Source organism: Mus musculus, chromosome 7, assembly GCF_000001635.26.
Source record: "Mus musculus strain C57BL/6J chromosome 7, GRCm38.p6 C57BL/6J".
Classification (NCBI taxonomy): Eukaryota; Metazoa; Chordata; class Mammalia; order Rodentia; family Muridae; genus Mus; species Mus musculus.
The window spans coordinates 60639861-60657125 of NC_000073.6; the positions used below are offsets into that span (position 1 = coordinate 60639861).

General features: G+C 39.4%; 1 pseudogene; it reads left to right on the forward strand.

The window, feature by feature from the left end:
* The first annotated feature begins 4021 nt into the window (after positions 1 to 4021).
* On the forward strand, positions 4022 to 5933 carry Gm3198 (annotated as a pseudogene).
* Positions 5934 to 17265: the final 11332 nt, after the last annotated feature.

The window sequence follows — 17265 nt, forward strand, 5'->3', positions numbered from 1 at the left end:
GTTGTAAATTTCAACTCAGAAGTAAAATTTAAGTGCCTGATCATTTGAACGCTATCACTCAGCTTCAGTAATGAATTTTGGTTTGGTGTACATAACCCTAAATCCCTTTCTTTATACATCACAAATGTCGAAACATTTTTGTTTTTGTTTGTTGTTGTTGTTTTCCTTAAAAATACCAATAGGCAGAGGTGAAGGGTGCTGCCTGCTCCTTTGCTTGTGACAGTATCACTAATGGTAAATATGACAGTATTAGGCTTCTTCATGGATCATGTAATTTTTTTTTCTTTTCAAATACGTTATAAAACTTATATCACCTAAGTGGTTTTCTTCACTTTCTAAACTTAATTATTTCAAAGGACATTCAATCAAACTGGGAGAAAAGAAATATTGAATCACTTTTTAACTCCTAATAAACCATTCAGACAAACTAAATTATGAAATGTTAAATGATTTTTAATAAAATATTCTCAAAAAAACGTATCAAAAAATTTCAACCTTTTTATGGTCTTCTATACAATTTTTTGTATCTTTTTGTTTTCAGCAGGCTTAATCCTTTGAAATATATTGTACTCTCTGTTGCTATCATTTGTGTTGGTCATACCAAAATACAGGGTATTTGTAGAAAAAGATGTTTCACGTACTTTCAATATAACTTCCTGAAAGTGAAAAAGGCAGCTATTAGTAGTTTTCATTGGGAACAATGGAGAAAACTTTAAAATATAGGTTCTAGTACAGTATTGATAGAAATTTTTTTTTAAGATTTGAGGCAATATATAACCTAGGGTATAGGTCAATTCATGACTTTTGATTTGCATTTATATATGACACTGCACAGCAGGTCTACCTGCCTGTATCTCAGAGCGATTGTTATTAAGCATGGCATGAAAATGTCTATATGTCTAAGTATTTAAGTAGAACCATCAAATGACAAGGAGGTAATTATTATTGCATTAACACATTTGAATTGTAAAGATTGTTTCATGTATCATCCCAATTGTCATCTATCTCTCTCACTACCTGCTGACCTCACTTCTTCCTAAGGGGAAAGATGATACCAAAATGTACATATTGATATAAATTCTATTTTAATACCTTGAAAAATAAAACCAGATTCTGTCCTTAACATATAAAGAACCAGTGCCAGCTTAACCCACAAAACTTAGGGACTCTCTAACTGTGTGTGTGTGTGTTTGTGTGTGTGTGTGTTTTAAACAGTTCATCTTTATAAGCACAGAAGTAGGAACACAGAAATTACACAATGATTAGTCAAAATAGAACGTGAGGCATCCTGATCTTCTGAAACAGTTGTGTCTGTAATAGTCTAAAAGCCATATGCACATTCTGTTCTGATTCCACTTTATAGGAACTACAACATTTTTTTGTGAGAAAACACATGTTATTTTTATTATTCATAATTATCCACACTTTAACCTCCTTTGTTTTATTGCTCTATGAAATAAGCAAGCTGATGTATTAATCTGCCCTATTTTTACTTCTCTATGACAGGAGCATCTTCAGACTAATACAAAAGACCTCATCTACAATACCAAATCTCCCTTAGAAAAGTGAGAGAGGTGTTCAGGAATATTTTATTTGTGCTCCTTTATGCTATCATAATAATATAACTCTAGTTAATCCTCAAAGTAGAACTACAAAGGAAGTACATTAAATGGGAGTTGCTGGCATTTTATCTAGGCTTTGTCCTTCAGTTACCTGGCAAGAGGCAGATATGACTGACTCACTAGAAGAGGGGCTGCTTTCCCCTCCTCAGTCTTCTGCTCTCTTGGTCTTACACTTCTCCACTTGTGCCTAATCATTACCTTCTCTTTCCCCATTGCCCTCTACTTCTCTGTCCCCGTGCTTATGGCAGGCCTCTACTCTTATACTATTATATTATCTCCCTCCCCCTCTCTCTGCTTTTCTCTGTATTTACATCCCCCTGAACTCCCCACCCAATTCCCTGAATGAGCTCTGTTGTATACTATACTATCCAATACTATACCATACCATACCATACCATACCATACCATACCATACCATACTATACTATACTATACTATACTATACTATACTATACTATACTATACTATACTATCTTGTGATATACTAACTGGTAACCCAGACGAAAAAATGCCTAAGCATGGGCCTGCAGAGGCACCACTTACCCAACACCTTACCATGTCTACACCAAACATATTTCTTCCATTCTTATTCTTTTTTTTTTCTTTTCTTGTTATCTTTTATTTTTCAAGACAGGGTTTTCTGTATACTTTCTCTGGCTGTCCTAGAACTCACTCTGTAGACCAGGCTGGCCTTGAACTCAGAAATCTGCCTGCCTCTGCCTCCCAAGTCCTGGGATTAAAGGTGTGTGCCACCACTGCCCAGCTTCTTAACTTTTTATAAATCACAACACTGGTGCCAAATGACTTGGATTTAGTCACTTGAAGGTTCACATTCCCCAATGCTACATGGAGAGCCATCACTTGTTAGACCTATCCACATAAACTTTGGAGAACAACTAAGCTGGTCAGTGTAAATATCTTTTGGTCTCAAGGGAGGTTTATAGATCTTGGGGTCACCACTTTGCTGTCCTTGAAGACAGAGACATGCAATACTTAAGACTGTTCTTCTCACTAACCCTTCATTCTAGGATATTTTCTCTTAGGTTAGATTTTTTCTCTCTTGTCTGAGGCAGTCCCTTTCCTTATTCTGCAAAATCCTAGGCACCATGATTCAGTGCATTGGCCTAGAGCCTAGTCCCCAAGTTAATAGCTTGACCACCTGTTAATCTGGCCTGACTGTAAATCTCTAGTTTCTAATTTTATCCTCAGGACTTGTAGGGGTAATTAATAACTCTATTCTCATCTGAAGTATTAGGCTTTGCAGGCTTGTCCTTACATACTGGGGTATTTCTAGGTCTGAGTCATAGTACCCAGCAAGCAGTATCTCTATGTGGCCATTTAACTGGAAGTCTCAAAATAACTCTCCTTCTGTTGCTCCATATGATTTCCCCCTCTTTCCCTTATTATCAGCTGTTTGCTCTGCTCCCTGTACTGGTTTGCCACCCCTATCTGATGCTGCAGCAGAAAAGCAGCTCCCCACCAGTCCCACTGTATTTCTCCATTCTGCCTGGAACACTGTTCTGCTGAGAGACTACTTTCCTGTGCCTACTTGACCCTCCTAGCTCTTGCACTCTGCACATCTTCCAGCTGCTACTGCCTCTGATTTGCGAAGAGACAGAAAGCTACTTTAGGTGCCTCCCTTACCCACCCAACACAGATTCTGACAGCCTCATCCTGGGCTTCCAGCTTAGAGAAGGAAACTTGGGCTGGCAGGCCTTGTCCTACCTCTTCATTCTGCTGCCATGGAAAAGCTGCTCTTCGCCTGTCACCTTGCCCTTCTGAATTCTGCCTGGGACACTCTTCTGCTGAGTTACTGCTTTCCCTGACAATATCTGTCCCAAGCCCCTTGCTTATACTCCCACAGCCATTTGCTACCAGCTGTCACAGTGTCTGAGACACTACATTGCAAAGAGTAAGATGTTTGCCTGTATGATCACACATTGAGCCCTTGCTACAGATTCGAACCTTCCTGGGTGACACTGTTCCTCCCTGGTACTCGGTTCAGCTAAGGTTTTGTACAGCTCCTACCACTGTTGTCAGCTTTCTGGATTCTTCTCATTCTGGTCCACATCAGCTAAACAGTATTAAGGTTAAAGATCACTGATATATATATATATGTGTGTGTGTGTGTGTGTGTGTGTGTGTGTGTGTGTGTGTATGTATAATATATATATATATATATATATATATATATATATATATATATATCCTTATTCTTGCTACTACTATTAAGTTACTATGCACTCTTTATTTGCTAAATATATTCTCAAATAAGTAATTAAATAAATGCAAGTTGTCTAAGTCACATAAGCTCCATAGACTTGCTATCAATATTTTGAGAAATCTGATGTATGTAGAAGTACCAGCTCCCTGCCAAGTCTAGCCAACACATGAAGCAAGAGAGCCTCATGACAGTGACTTCTAAAGGCAAGAACCTGTCCCAGGTGGTACACAGTCTTGGAGACATTCGCCTGGAGAACTACTAAATGCCTGACCTGGGCTCAAATGAGGGGTTTCTAAAGATGCACCCAGTGGGGATTGGGAGCTCAGATGCTTCCCTCTGGGAGCATGGCCGAATTGGGTATTTTGTTATGAAAAAGCCAATGGTGCTTGGGTATGAGGCTGCTGGAATAGTCACAAAGAAGGAGCTTCAGTGAAACATCTAAAACCAGGAGATAGGGTTATCATCCAGCCTGGCATTCCATGAGAAATAGATGAGTATTGTCAGAGTAGGGAATACAAACTGACACTATCTATCTTCTTTTGTGCCACACTCCCCAGATTCTACAAGCACTATGTTGACTTCTGCAACAAACTTCCTAAGAGTGTGACCTGTGAAGAAGAGGGCCTTATTGAACCTCTCTTTGGGGATCTATGCCTGCTTTTATGTCACGGGACTCTGGTGGCGTCAGCTTGACAGATGAAAGTCTGAAAGCTTTCTCATGAGGAAAGAGTTCCAAGGAAACTTACTCCTGGATCTTTGGCTATTCCCCTAACCCATAAAATTAATTTTCCAAATCCACATTAGTCTAGTGTATGGATCCATGTGCACTCTATATAGTATTACCTTATAGTAAATGCCTTTTAAGATTGTATTCTAACATAGCTAAAGCCTTTTCCCAGTGTTCTTAGAATCCATATAGCAGCAAGGAGTTTAACCTATTCAGTAACTAATTAAGCACTACCATAAAACAATAAAGTACTAGCCATTAACTCAGCTGTCTGCAGAAAGAGACTAAAAGTCTCACTGAGATAGAAATCTTTTACTACAGGTTACATGCCATGTCAAGAGTAAGTTGATATACTACCCTGATAAGGGGGAACTCTCCAGACAGGATAAGTTTTACTAGACCTAAAAATTTAGAGCTCTGTGATAACACATTACTCTTAAGGCCTGTCAAGAGTTAACAACCCCCTGATGCTATTAACCCTAAAGTGTGAAATTCTTGCATGGCATTAGGCTGATCCTAGGCAGGGCTTGTTATCCCTAATGTAAACATTTAATTAGTCCCTGCAAATTCCTTTCTGCTGTAACTGGTGAATCTCAGTGTATCTTGTCTTTTTGTGATTTGTATCTTCTGATAATTCATTGTAATATAAGTCTGAAGCTCAACCAGAACATTACATTCAGATCCAACACCACTCTTGCGTGTTTGGCTGTCTGTCACTACATTCTACTCTTTGCCCATCTGCCTAAGTGATCTCGTTCCACACAGACCAGGGACCCAGAGGGTCTGTGGCACTTTTGAGGTTCAGTTTTCTTGGCAAACAAGGTTCAGTGTGTAGACCTAAGCCACTTGGGATGGTCATTTTGCTTGTTGGCAAAGCAATGGGAGCTGATCAAGTTGTGATGACTAACTTATGTGCTTCTCCATTGACCAAAGGCAAGGAAGTTGGAACCAGAGTTTACCATATAGGTTCCCAAAGTGACCCCTCAGGAATTTGCCATTAATGTGGGAATTCTGCTGGGAAGCAAGCTGGAGGTCACCATTGAATGCACAGGAGCAGAGTCCTCCATCCAGATGGGTTTCTATGCCACCTAATCTGGTGATTATAGGAATGGTCTCCGATATGATCCATTCACCCCTAGTAAAAGTATCCCTGAGGGAGGTGTATATCAAAGGAGTGTTTTGACACTGCAACATGTGGTCGATGGCATTTTCCATGCTTGTGTTGAAGACTTTGAATGTAAGGTCCTTAGTTACCCACAAATTCCCTCTGTCCAAGGGAGTTGAATCCTTTGAGATAGCCAAAAATGGAGTGGGGCTGAACGTTATGATCAAGTGTGTCCCCAATGGCCAGAACACCTAAATGTGAATTGATCCATGCCCTCAGCCCACTCTCTAAGCATCTAAGATCTAAATGGCTAGAAGGGGAAGCCATTAATGCAGAACTTTCTTTTCAATTTTAAAAATAATAAACTCATAGGCCAAGAGCCTTAGAAGAGTTGGGAAGAAGTAGAGACACCTTGGAGGACCTTGTAGCCAGAATGATATGCATATACTAAGGAAAGTCTAGCGCAGAGAGTCTGGAAGATATGTCATTGGAATGCCCATTGTCTACTACCTTCTTCGGGTGAGGGGAGGAAGCATGCCATTGTCTATGTTGCTTTGTAGTTGTCTGAGAGTGGGGTTGACATATTAAGAAACAGCTTCATTAACATGAAAGTGACTCTAGGGCTGAACTTTTCATCAGTTCTTCAGAACGCTGTGTTTCTCAAGCTAACTATCATTTATTTGAGGGGAATAAGAAAAGGAACTTAAGTACTGGATCCAGGCAAGGAACTGATCTGGAAGAATAAGACAAATCCCAGATGAAGTACACTAGCTTATATTCCCCAGATGTGGAAAGCATAAGGGCAATCAACTCTGCCCAAAGACCACCTCTGCCTCATCTCCTAATTATTCTGTCATTACATTTGCAAAGCAGAAGCCTACCTTCCCAACACAGTTCATTCATGATTGGGAGTAGTACAGGTTGCTAGGCAACCAAGAGATTTTTCCCCCCCAAAGATCTTGTCCTTCCAGCTTGCCTTGCCCATAAAAGAGAGAAACAGGAGGACTTGTTTTTCCCACTCAGGATTAGAATCCTCTCCCAGAGTCACTCACAGGAAATTATCCCATTCCACTCAGTTCTGGCTATCAGACGATGCTCCCCTCTCAGCTGGGTAAAGCTGGTGATATCTGTTAAATGGATTTCACAGTGTCATTTCATCATAGGGCTTTTCTTCATAAGATTTGGGTCCAAATTACACCCTTTGTTATCTTACAATATTCAAGGAGTGCACAGTAACTGTGACTTAACTTGGGATGCAGTCTGTAATCCACCTCTTCAGCTATGTGTAAGCGGCATGAGAAAAAAAAAAGACTATCCTGGAGAAGATTATATCCAATACTTAAGCTTTCCTATACTGATTCACATAACAAATTGTTGCTGGATACCAGAAAAAATCTGTTTTGTAATAACCATTAAGATTATGACAGATAGAGACTACTACAGCGTAACAGTTACCCCTCTACCAAGGTCTCTTAGAAGATATTGGGCACAGGGAAAAGTTTCTACCTGGATTGTGGTATGACAACCATTAAGAAACACCACTCCATCGTCTTTCTCACTGCCAGGGCTTGGACTACCCTGTGGACAAACAAGATACCCTGAGAGTCAAATGTCTTATATTGCCTAAGAAAATGTGTGTTGCTTCTCATTTCACATGTATCTACTCTGTGGAGGGAGGGGGACTGAGCGAGGAAAAATATATTTTTTTTTCAGGGCTTGATAGTCAGTCTGATTCTTCCCTTGTTGCCATGGAGAGAACAGGGACCTGGGAAATGCTTAGTATTGGACTATAGATGAACATGTCATTTTAATTAATATATGACCTAAAGATTATAATTTAATCTTCTCAGATTTTTGAGTAGATATACTGCTAAGAGAATTAGCTTGATATCTGTAAAAAAAACAGACCTTGTTCCTTACCCAATGGTAAGCAACCTTATTTGCTCATTAGTAAATTCATTAACTTGTTAAGGCTGCCAGATTTTATACAGACTTCACAATAAATAACACATATTCAGATGTAAGCTTTCTCAAGTGTAACTTTCTGTTATCCTTAACTAAATTCAGTTCCCAGTGACTAAATGCTTCCTATTTCTTCTCCTTGCTATGCCACTCTCCTAACATTAACCATTAGTCTTCTTATAAAATATGCTAACCCCAGTAAACATTCCAGTAAACAATCCACCTGTATAATCACAAATTCAAATATACATTTCCCATGATTGTCATAAGGTTTTTCTGTTGCTAAACTGTATGATCAACTATCATATTTGCAAGGTAAAGGATTTGAATTTCCTTTGTTGTGGGTTAACGTTGTGGCCCACATCCAGCCCAGTGCTCAGGCTCCTGGGTGATGCAAGACACAGGAAGTTTGATTGTGGACACCACACAGGAAAATCAGGGACTAGAAAAGGCTGCCCACTTTCTCCCTACCTCTTCAACATAGTACTTGAAGTCCTAGCCAGAGCAATTTGACAACAAAAGGAGATCAAGGGGATACAAATTGGAAAAGATGAAGTCAAAATATCACTTTTTGCAGATGATATGATAGTATATATATGTGACCCTAAAAATTCCACCAGAGAACTCCTGAACCTGATAAACAGCTTCGGTGAAGTAGCTGTATATAAAATTAACTCAAACAAGTCAATGGCCTTTCTCTACACAAAGAATAAACAGGCTGAGAAAGAAATTAGGGAAACAACACCCTTCTCAATAGTCACAAATAATATAAAATATCTTGGCGTGACTCTAACTAAGGAAGTGAAAGATCTGTATGATAAAAACTTCAAGTCCCTGAAGAAAGAAATTAAAGAAGATCTCAGAAGATGGAAAGGTCTCCCATGCTCATGGATTGGCAGGATCAACATTGAAAAAATGGGTATCTTGCCAAAAGCAATCTACAGATTCAATGCAATCCCCATCAAAATTCCAACTCAATTCTTCAACGAATTAGAAAGAGCAATCTACAAATGAATCTGGAATAACTAAAAACCTAGGATAGCAAAAGCTCTTCTCAAGGATAAAAGTACCTCTGGTGGAATCACCATGCCTGACCTAAAGCTTTACTACAGAGCAATTGTGATAAAAACTGCATGGTACTGGTATAGCAACAGACAAGTAGACCAATGGAATAGAATTGAAGAATCAGAAAGGAACCCACACACCTATGGTCACTTGATCTTCGACAAGGGAGCTAAAACCATCCAGTAGAAAAAAAGACAGCATTTTCAACAATTGGTCCTGGCACAACTGGTTGTTATCATATAGAAGAATGTGAATCGACCCATTCCTCTCTCCTTGTACTAAGGTCAAATCTAAGTGGATCAAGGAACTTCACATAAAACCAGAGACACTGAAACTTATAGAGGAGAAAGTGGGGAAAAGTCTCGAAGATATGGGCACAGGGAAAAAATTCCTGAATAAAACAGCAATGTCTTGTGCTTTAAGATCGAGAATTGACAAATGGGACCTCATGAAACTGCAAAGTTTCTGCAAGGCAAAAGACACTATCAATAAGACAAAAAGACCACCAACAGATTGGGAAAGGATCTTTACCTATCTTAAATCAGATAGGGGACTAATATCCAAAATATATATAAAGAACTCAAGAGGGTGGACTCCAGAAAATCAAATAGCCCCCTCAAAAGATGGGGCTCAGAGCTAAACAAAGAATTCTCACTGGAGGAATACCGAAAGGCTGAGAAACACCTGAAAAAATGTTCAACATCCTTAATCATCAGAGAAATGCAAATCAAAACAACCCTGAGATTCCATCTCACACCAGTCAGAATGGCTAAGATAAAAAATTTAGGTGACAGCAGATGTTGGCGAGGATGTGGAGAAAGAGGAACACTCCTCCATTGTTGGTGGGATTGCAAGCTTGTACAACCACTCTTGAAATCAGTCTGGTGTTTCCTCTGAAAATTGGACATAGTACTATCTGAGGATCCAGCAATACCTCTCCTGGGCATATATCCAGAAGATGTCCCAACCGGTAAGAAGGACACATGCTCCACTATATTCATAGCAGCCTTATTTATAATAGCCAGAAGCTGGAAAGAACCCAGATGTATCTCAACAGAGGAATGGATACATAAGATGTGGTACATTTACATAATGGAGTACTACTCAGCTATTAAAAAGAATGAATTTACGAAATTCTTAGGCAAATGGTTGGACCTGGAGGGCATCATCCTGAGTGAGGTAACCCAATCACAAATGTACTCAAATGAAATGTCCTCACTGATAAGTGGATATTAACCCAGAAACTTAGTATAGCGAGATATAAGGTACAATATGTAAAACATATGAAACTAAAGAAGAATGAAGACCAAAGTGTGGATACTTTGCTCATTCTTAGAATTGGAAACAATCACCCGTGGAAGGAGTTACAGAGACAAAGTTTGGAGCTGAGACAAAAGGATGGTCCATCTAGAGATTGCCATATCCAGGGAATCATCCCATAATTAGCCTCCAAACTATGACACCATTGCATACACTAGCAAGCCTCTGTTTCAAGGACGGTGATATAGCTGTCCCTTGTGAGACTAGGCCGGGGCCTAGCAAACACAGAATTGGATGCTCACAGTCAACTATTGGATGGATCACAGGGCCCCCAATGGAGGAGCTAGAGAAAGTATCCAAGGAGCTAAAGAGATCTGCAACCCTATCAGAGGAACAACATTATGAACTAACCAGTACCCCAGAGCTCTTGACTCTAGCTGCATATGTATCAAAAGATGACCTAGTTGGCCATATCTGGAAAGAGAGGCCCATTGGTCAGGTAAACGTTATATGCCTCAGTACAGGGGAATGCCAGGGCCAAAAAATGGGAATGGGTGGGTAGGGGAGTGGGGGTGGGGTGGGGGACTTTTGGGATAGCATTGGAAATGTAATTGAAGAAAATACGTAATAAAAAAAAAAGAAAAAAAAAAGGAATGCTGGGTGGGCATTCGACTGTGAGAAGCTGCATGACCATGCTCAGTGCTTGAGGAGGCACGTTCTGAGGTCCACAGGGGAACTGCCAGGAGCCAGCTCAATGTCTCCAAAGAGCTTTGAATGTTGCAGGGGCCCATGGGCAGGCTGTAGCTTGAGGCCAAGTGGAAAAGGAGAGGAGGAGAGCAGGTTCTCTAGGGATGAGATTTTCCAACCTTGCTCAGGCAGCTGACCTGGCAGATAGTACAGTGAAGCTTCCTGTGGGAGGTTAGATATGGCTCTTTAGAGAAAGACCTTTTCCATTGCTCCAACATGTTTGATCCAAAATGAGAAGACACTGTCCAGAGTTTTCAGGCATTTATTGTCATGGGGGAGAGTTGTGATGAGTGAAACCTTAACCCAGTTTCTAAGGGCAGGGCTGAGGTTAAATATCTTTTTCAGTGTCTGAGAAGGAGAGCTTAATTGGCTAAACCCTTCAGGATTTTAGCTTCCTCATTAAAATGGAGATCTTCCTTTAGGCTATTTGATCTGTAGTTGCATCTGCTACCTATGGAGGGGCTTGGGGCATTACCTTATGTGACTGATGGTAACAGAATTATGGAGAGCTGAGACCTTGTATCAGGAGCCTGGTGTTTAGTAGTGCAGCATGCAAATGGCTTCGGTCCCTTGCAGTTATCTTCTGAGTCTCTTGGTGTTAAATCTAGCTCAACCAAAAACAGGCTGCCTTTCAGAGTCCTACATGTTGTATTTCAAATGTAACCTTACTTTTTTCCTCCATATACTAAATTTATGGATATCCAGGCTCCTAGACAGATAGGAAAAAAAAATGCTTCTTGCTTCTTCTGCTGCATGAAGGTTTTTATCTTCCCTAAGATTATCTTAACGACTATTCGTGTTGTTAACAAATTTATCACTTTCTGAATTTATAAGCTACAGGAAACCCACTCAGACTTCTCTCTCACAGACCATAAAGGTTTGATCCAGATAAGAACATCTGGCAATCAGTAGCCTGAGTTCCTATTCTAGAGGGTTGATCCTACTCCTGGTCCTGGAATTGGGACTCACCTCACTCACAACCACCAAGACCTAAGGATTTCAAATATATACATACCTAAGGAAAAATATTGCCAAATTATTTAAATTCATTCTCAACCTATCATATATATGCACATGAGTCAGCATCTTGTCAATTCCAGGTGTTCATTATATTCAGGACAGCTCCAGAGAAGCAAGCCACAGATGTGCCTATCTTCTCTCAGAGACACAGATGCTTCTACTACTGAACCTGTTCCTTCCTATATAGCCACAGATGGTTCTATACACCCTGGACATCAAGGAATCAGACAAGTCTCCTAAGACTGGACCAACATTCCCATACTCACTTTCTTAGTTTTCCCAGGGATACCTTGCATCAAAGTCAGCAGGAAGTAGGGCAAGTACACAAAGACCATATTCCTACTTGACCATCACCCTTTCCTAGTTTCTCTTTTTTAATTAAACCAAAATAGGGAAACGTTGGCATTTTGTTCATGCTCTGCACCACAGTTATCTGGCAAAGGCAAAGTATGCCCGACTCACTATAAAATGTTTTACTTGCCAGTCCTCATCTCTTGCTCTCTTTCTCTCTTTCTCTCTTGCTCACTCCCCTCCCCTCTTGCTCCTGCTCCTTCCTTACCCCTCCATCCTCACTTTTCATGTGCTCATGGCCAGTCTTTCTGCCTTTAATTCATTCTCTCTCTCTCTCTTCTGTTCCCTGCCTCTACTCTGTCAACTCCAGTTCCCATGCTCTGAATAAACTCTATTCTGTACTATACCATCATTTGCCTCAGTGTCTCGTGATGCCTCTGTATGGACCCATAGAGGTAACTCCTTCCCCAACACCATACTGTACCTACAACAAATATATTCTTGGCTTCTATTCTATTTTTGTAAAACAGAACAGAAGTCACCCGCAGTTCAATCTTGCCTCAGAAACTTTACCTATACAGTTGCACTGGATAAATTCTAAATTTCTTTGGGTTATACCTCAATCCTCAGAGAATGCTTCTGCATTATCCTCTTCTATGAAAATTTCCTATTATGGGAATACCAACTTCTGTAAGAAAAATAACAACTGACCAGTCGATAGAAGCAAACAAATTGATATTTTCTCTAAAGAATGATGTATTGATCCTATTAAAGGCATTCCTTTAGATAAAGATTAGAGAACATTTGGAAAGTAACATTAAGATTAAATCAGCAGTTCCTAAAATTTAGAAATGGAGCACACCAAAGGATATTCTACCATTTTCTTTTTATTTATTTATTTATTTGTACAATTCTTAAAATTTTACTAAAGTTGATATATGTTCATGAGATCAAAACCATTTTCTTGCAGAACACCATGTATTGCCTTTAGATAGCTTTCTGTAATTTAAATAATTTGAAAATTGGAAATGGACTTGGCTGAAAAAATATTGGTAGGTTTCTGTGTCTGTCATTGCAGATGGATGCAATGACAGAGTACTTAAGCAAATGTCCACCTAGTTGCTTAAGTTAAGGCCATACAGTGAAAGGAAGGTGCTATTCTATAAAATAAAGAAAACCCTATTTTTCCTGATTTTTACTTTGTGATGATGCTATCTGCTTAGACCTGTGTACCTCTTCTTAGTGCTTCTATACATGTTTACTAGTCTTATGATCCTGAATCTTCATTTGTTCAATTGGTAGATTGGATGGGTCCAGAATCTTTTAAATCTATTAATGACTCTCTTTATGATTGGCCCTTGCTCCTAGAATGTATTCTTTCCTTCATTTATACCAGATACTGTATGTCAGTTTCATTTGGAATTTGATCACATCCTAATTGTGTAGGAAGTGATAATATTTGCAGTTCTATTAATAGCAAATACAGGCTTATATTATTTTTTTTAATTTTTAATTAGATATTTTCTTCATTTACATTTCAAATGCTATCCCAAAAGTTCCCTAAACCCTTTCCCTGCCATGTTCCCATACCCACTCACTCCCACTTCTTTGCCCTGGCATTCCCCTATACTATGGCAGAAAACAGGCTTATATTCTTTGACATAGTTGAAATACTCTTTTCAAGCTGCTGTCTTTTTTTTTTTTAATCAACTTAGTAAATAATGTATTGTACATACTCTGAAAACATATTCTTGTTGGCTGAGTATTATACAGAGATATTTTGGTATTTTACTCTTATTTATTATGTTCATAATTTGCTAGTTTACATGATACTCAGAAATCAGATGGCAAATAAATTCTTTACACTCAAATCAAAAAGAATGTTGATATCCTGTTGTTACCCTATTGCCCTTTTCATCCACTTTCATCAGTCTTGCAGATCCTGAAGTGTAAAGGTTATATTATCTCCACCCACTCATCTTACTTGCCCACAGAATTCACTGGGAACCCCAAGCTTCCCTGCGCAGTCTGGTATCCCTGCTGGAACTTCACACCCCTACCACTTCTCCATCCACCTTCATCAGACCAAGAGATCATGAACCATTCAAACCAGGTGATCAGCAAACATACATCCCATGGATACACATCAGAGGACTGCCACACCAGGACTAGATAGGTTAAGCTCAATTCCCATACCTAATACAATAGGACGAACCAGTGATGAAAGCCATTCAGATGGCTAAACACCCTCAGAACACAGAGAACAAGACAAAGGTAATATAAAGCCTTCAGGGCACAACCAACTTCCTACAGCAAGCCCTGGAATTCCTAACTCAAATGAAGCACAAGAAAATCACCATTAAGCCAATCTTATTAATGTGATAGAGGTCTTTAAAGACAAAAAGAAAACAATCTCTTAAAAAAACACAAAAATAAAATAAAACAGGTATAGATCCTTAAAGATGAAACAAACAGATCCCTTAAAGTTATACAGGAAAATACAATTAAAACAGTTAATGAAATAAGTAAGATTGTGAATGACCTGAAACTGGAAATAGAAACAGTAAATAAAAGAAAATCTGAGGGAACCTTTGAGATGGAAAACATAGGGAAGTGAATAGGAACAACGTATGCAAGAGTCACAAACAGATAACTGGATATAGAAGAAAGAATCTTAGGCATACAAGATAGAATGTAAGAAATTGATACATCAGTAAAAGAATTGTTAAATCTAAAAGAAATAAATCCTGGCACAAAATATTCAGTAAATCAGGGATACCACGAAAAGACATAGCATTAGAGTAAAAGAAATAGAAGAGAAAGACACTACTTCAGAGTAAGGTGTGGGACAATTTTTTCCAAGTTAGTGGACTCAAGGAGCAAGCTAAAGTAGACATTGTAATATATATATATATATATATATATATATATATATCTTCAACCAAAATTAATCAAAAGATGATGCCTGGAAGCACACTTCATAACACATAAAAGGAAAAATCTAACAAGATGATATCTCAATTTACGCTCCAAACAGAAATGGCATCCACATTTGTAAAAGAAATATTGATAAAACTGAAAGCACACATTGAACTCCACACTTCAAGAGTGGGAGACTTCAGCTCTCCACTGAATTACATTTTCTGGTTGTGTCATGTGATGCAGATTCACATGATATTTTGCTGAAGCAGACTCATGTGAGATTATGCTGATGCAGAGTCATGTGATTTTTGCCTGAAGAAATATACATGAGAGGACATGTGATATTTGGAAAAAGTATAAGTAGGACTGAATTGACAGGACTAGGTCACACCCATAGTTACCCTTGCAACCTTTCCTTGATATTGTGTTTCACTGGTATTGATTTGTAGAGTGAAGTTTAGCAGAGAACTTCTCCTTGCCTTCCATCTGGTTCTGGTGGATTCAACTGACTCATGATTTAGCTGAAGCCTTACAGTTTCTGCTGTTTTTGTATTGTGCTGCTGCTGCTAACTCATCTTTGGTGACACATTTGAACTAGACTGTTGATAACCTGATAACAGAGGTTGAAATGACCTTCAGAGAACTGCTTCTAAACAAGACCTCATGCCCTAGAACTATGTAACATCTTTTCTTCCCTAACTTTGGATTTTGGGCTAGAGGGGGGCTCAATGTGTCTTAGAAATCTTATTAAAGTATGTTTTGCAAAATCTAAGCCTATGTCTCACTTTAATCAATAGGTCATCTGATTGGTACAACATGGTTTCATACATGGTTGCATGATTCACTTTCAGCTATGAGAACTCTGGAAACTGGAATAATGTTTCTCTGGGTTTCAGGTGGACAGATGACATTGCTCTTTCTTCTGTGCTTATCTCTTGCCTTTTTCAATACAATAATTGTTCTCAAATACAACTTAGGTAAACATTTCTGGGAAAGGAATTGAGGACACCACTAGAGAAGGAAATGGCTTTGATATCTATAGGAACAAATTGCTCAGCCCCTGGCCATTTCTGCAGTCATCCCATGCATAATGGGAAGAAGGGTTCTATATGTGGAGACTGACTTCATTTACTGAGTTTTTTTTGGAAATTTTAGCCAACTCATGATGACTAAGTTGTACCAGAAAAAGGTTTTGAGAAAACTGAAATTTTACTAGTTTAGAGAATTAAAGACCTTAAGAAAAATATTTATGGGCTTAGGTTACCAAAGGCAGGGATGTCCATACAAAATACAAGGGACAAGAGAGAGGAAGAAGTAGTGGGGTCCATTGGATCATGGAGCCATGATGAGAGCCCCCATGAAGAAAAATCTCTAATAATAGCAAGTTTAATACAGAAATATGATTGGGGAATTGGAAGATCTATGTATAATACAAATGATAAAGAATTAATAGAACAGGTAGACACCCTGAATGGGCCATTGGATTAGTGAACTGACCTTCCTGGTAAGATTGGGACATATGTCTTTGCCTGTCTGGAATCTGTTGCCTTGGAAATTAGGGCACATGTTCTAAAAGATAAAATTTGGGCTTGTAAAGGTGTCCCAGGAAAGCTAGAAGATGAATTAATATTGCATACAGAAAAGAGTTTTGCATGTACTGTTGTTTTGGGAGCTATTAAGACAACACTATTATCCTGATCTCTGAATTGGGCCTCTCGCACCCCTCCCTGGAGAAGAAAAGGTCATCAAAAGCAGGCCATTGACCCACCGCTCTGAGAAAAAACACAGATTATTCCAGCCCTAAGTCAGCATTGGATGTCCTGACCTCAAGATGTACCCTGATCCACCAAGTACCTGCTTCCCCATGTAGTCGCCAAAAGAAAAATTTTCGCTGCCCCATCCCTCCTGCTGAGGTGCATCTCCATTGCCCCATCCCTCCTGCTGAGTTGCATTTCCACTGCCCCATTACTCCTGCTGAGAATTTTTCCCCTTTTGTTTGTGCATTTAAAGGTTGAGCCTTTTTAATACAGTGGGACCTTGATGCCCCTCAGAATGTTTCCCTGTCATTCTTGCATTTGGTCCTCATCTCTCTTTATCCCCCCATGTGGTTCTTAGGAGAATGTCCCCTCGAGACCCTCGAATAACTGGACCTGCTGGACGGGTCAAGTGGCACCAGAAGGGGGGCACGAGGTACGGCCAACCTCCGGAAAATGGATTAGAGATGTACCACACAGACAGTGAGACAATTCCCAGCCACTTCGCTTTAGTGTTGTGGACATCGAGAGGTAAGCCTGTGCATTCAGTTGTTGTCCCATTCACC